Source organism: Galeopterus variegatus, unplaced genomic scaffold, assembly GCF_000696425.1.
Source record: "Galeopterus variegatus unplaced genomic scaffold, G_variegatus-3.0.2 Scaffold2796, whole genome shotgun sequence".
Lineage (NCBI taxonomy): Eukaryota > Metazoa > Chordata > Mammalia > Dermoptera > Cynocephalidae > Galeopterus > Galeopterus variegatus.
This window is the reverse complement of record NW_007728907.1, coordinates 218,879-222,892: the sequence shown is the minus strand read 5'-3', so window position 1 is coordinate 222,892 and position 4,014 is coordinate 218,879. Positions and strand designations below refer to the sequence as shown.

The following is a 4,014-nucleotide window of genomic DNA, read 5'->3' as shown; positions in this document are numbered from 1 at the left end:
AGAACACAAAAATCTACATGATGCAAATAGATTTTAATGAAAACCAAACACAAGCGAACAGGACAAAAGAGGACACGTGTACTCAATTTCTCAACAGCTTACTGAATTAATATTTTCATTTGATCCACCTAAATTTATTAAGAACCAAACATATATCAGAAACAATGTGCAAAGTACTGATGATACAAAGTTAGTAAGTCTGGTCTCTATCCTTAAGGACGGCTTATGGTTTAGTTAGGCAGACAGCGGTATAGTCTGGTTCTGATGAGTGTCTCGATGGGAGTATCCACAGGATGCTACAAGAATCCCGACAAGGGACACCTACATCATACATGGGTTAGAGAGGGCTTTTACAAGGAGGAAACAAGTAAAATGAGTCTTGAACACCAGGAGACATTGGCCAGGCCATGGAAAGGGTAGTACGGGTAGTGTTCTAGACACAGAGAACTGCATTTTGAAAGATTACAAGAATGAAACATTAAGATATCTTCTGCAAAAGGAAAGAATCTCTGTGTAGTAGGTGAATGAAATAGAGGAATGGAAGGAGATGGGCTTGGGGTGGAAGGTGATTTCAGAAGATGGCCAGACTACAGGCTTCACCCAAAAGTCTCAGAGAACCACTACAGGACTTGCAGTAGGGAAGGGAGGCAGCGATGTTCGTTTTTGAAGAATCACTCTGGCTGCTGCATAGAGAATGGATTGTGGGGGGCCAAGAGTGGAAAAGGCTTGAATTAGGACAGGGACAGTAGAAACAGAAAGGAGGAGATAGATCTGAAAAGCACTGAGGAGGTAAAATCAGCACGATTTGGTAACCGATTGTATGTGTGGGATGGGAGCTAGGAGGGGAATTAGGAACACAGAGGATAGATTAATTGGCAGGATAAGCAAATGAAATCTAGACAGTAAATCCACTTTTTCTTGCTATGTAACTAATTATTTTTCAGAATACGAACTTGCTTATTTTTCTCATGTGGAAACAAAACATTTCATTTCACAAAGAATTATGCCGGTAACTCACAGGAAGACTTTTTTAAAAGTTAAAAAATTCTATCAAGGGCCGCCCCCGCAGCGCACTCGGGAGAGTGCGGCGCTGGGAGCGCACCAACGCTCCCGCGGCGGGTTCGGATCCTATATAGGGATGGCCGGTGAGCTCACTGGCTGAGCGCGGTGCAGGCATCACCGAGCCAAGGGTTGTGATCCCCTTACCAGTCACACACACACAAAAAAATTCTATCAAGATTTTATGTAATACTATTTAAAGATGACATCAATTCACTGTATGTATTTTCTTAGTTTACAGTTGAAAAGATGTCATAAATCGAAAACTGGTGACATGAACAACTAGTAAATGGTCTATATGTGGGTGACTGATATTTATTTTCAGACACCTTCAGAAAGCATTAGATAGCCTGGAGGTGAAAAAAACCCATTTTTTTTTTCTTGTGGGTTCTTTTTTTTTTGGTTCTATATAATTACATTGTTTAAGTTGTTCTGCTTTAGACCAATCGATTACTCTTCTAAAAAGGCATAATCCTACTATAATGACATCCCATTTTATGGTAAGTTTAGTGAGAAATTATAGTGAGAATTGATTAAACACATGAAAAAGTTTTTTCACTTTTTCTTTTTAATATTCCTCACATATTAATTTTTTATGATACACAAATACATTTTTCTTCTAAAAGATTCGGGCAGCTGATATCCCTGAGCTGAATCAGTCTCTGGGAATTGCCTTCAGCCAGAGATTTGCCTAGGACAAGGTCATGCCTGCTCCCAGCAGATCCCCTGTGGGACTGACTGAGGTTTTCTTTCCTCTGCCCAGCCCTACTTCCTTCACTTCCCCAGAGATGTCGACTCGAGGGACACTCCCTGATACATTTCCTGTACCCAATCTCCATCTCAGAATCTGTTTCCTGGGGAATCCAACCTTTGACACTGATAGACATTTAGGCTACTTTTGACTTTTCACTGTTTAAGTGTCACAAACACCAAGTGTGTAAGTTTTTTTTTTTTTTTTTAAAGATTATTAGAAGAGGTCATGCGGGTCAAAAGGCACATTTAAAATTTTGGTAGATACAGCCTTCTGGCAAATACTGCCCTCCAAAATAGCTTTACTAATTTGTACTCCAAAATGATTACTATTCTAGAACTTGTATTTTTAAATGAACACAGCATAAGGTTGGTGTGACACTGGGGAAAGCCCCCAGGTGATGGTGGTGGTGATGGCGGGGGTGACAATGATGATGAATGACGGGTGACGTTCATGTTATGATGTGCTTTGCACCAGGTACTGTTCCAAGGCCTTTAAAGAGATTTGTTATTTGATCTTCACAACAAGCCTAGAGAAGTTACATATTTGCCCAAGGTCAGGTAGAAGTAGTGGAGCCCAGACTCCTAGAAATGTCTGACTCCAAAGAATTGAAGCTCTTGTCTACAGGGCTCTCAGCTCCTAGGCAGCCCATTGTAGTATGTTTCGTAGCCAGTCTCACTTGGAATTTTTACAAATTGTAGAATCTGGAAACAGACCTTTCTGACTGTGGAAGCCTTCTGAGCCCCATAGTAGTAGAGATGCTTTACTTACATCTTTGTCTTCTGACACTGGGATTTAATACATATATATTTATACATATAAAAGAGCACTGGAAAATATCGCTGGATCATTGNGATTTAATACATATATATTTATACATATAAAAGAGCACTGGAAAATATCGCTGGATCATTGGGGATTGAAAGGCAGAAAAAGAGTAGACAGAGCCTCCCTCCTATTCAGTGCCATGCAGTTGCCCATGTAGTTACCATCAGGGCATTCAATTTGTTGCTTACAACTGAGCTATGGAATCCATGTAGAACAATACTGAAAGGAATAACAGATACAAAGAATGAAAGAAACTCAAAGAAAAAATGAGAAAGACTTCAAAGGCGCAAAAGAGCACAAATAAAACAACTGTACTTAGATGTTTAAAATAAGCTTAGAAATGGAATTCCGCCTTTCAGTATTTAATTATTCAGTGTAGGGCAGTGGAAGGGTAAAAGATAAATACAGATGTGATCATATAGAATAAAAATAAAATGATAAAATAAACATGGAAGGTAGATAGGACTCAGAAAGTGAACAAAAATTAATACTATCTAGAAAGAAGAGATTTCAAAGAATCTGGGAAATTCCTACTAGCTCTGGCTTACCTGGAATTAAATGACAGAGCTCAGGAGAGCTTTGAGGTATTCTGAAGCAGAACAGATTTTACTAGTTGATAGAGGGGATTACTTCATAGTTCCTCCCCTCCAACAGCTAGTGAATAGTAATAGTGTTTATAGGGTGCTTATTATGTGCGAGGCCTTAGACCAAGAGATTGGTTTTATTGACTCCTTACCCTAACCCTCTTATCACCCCCATTTTACAAATGAGTAAGCATTTGAAGTAATTTGCTCAAGAGTGCACAGTTTGATCAGAGGAGGAGCGGGCATTCAAACCCAAGGTAGTATGCTTGGAGACTAAACTCCCAAACTCTGCCCTCCTGAAATACTCCAGCTGGCTGAACCAGCCAAATAAGGCTATTTATCACCAGTTAGGGAGTGTGATTGGGGTTCATGAGTCATAAGCTTTACTTATCTTCCTTATTAATAGATGAATGTTATTCTCTTAAGGAATGGGCATTTATGTTTAAGAATTCAAATTTGCTAGGCCTGATTTAAATTAGAAAAGATTTATAGAAAGTTAATTTAAGGCAAAACAAACATAAAACTAAAACCACCCTTGAAAACAGGCCAACAAAATCTTGTAAAAATAAAAACTTTGATCTTATGTATAATTCTAAAACATCTATTAAACATATGTTGGAGGGTAAAAGTAAAAATAATGGAATTCCTAAGTATTTAATTAAATATGAAGAGAATCCTGGCAAGTTAAGTTAGTGACTGGAAATAGCCTTCACTTTTAATCTACTATTTACCTTGATTTATAACCTTAGAAAGTCATTTAGTCTCTTTCTCAATTTCCTTATCTGCTCCATA

At 38.5% G+C, this 4,014-nt stretch overlaps 1 protein-coding gene across 1 annotated transcript in view; it reads right to left on the bottom strand.

Annotated features, from left to right (window-relative positions):
• The window catches only part of LOC103598953 (protein furry homolog), a gene marked incomplete at its 5' end in the record, with an annotated part of 113,293 nt that overhangs the window by 9,546 nt on the left and 99,733 nt on the right, over nucleotides 1-4,014 (bottom strand). The window lies entirely within an intron of this gene.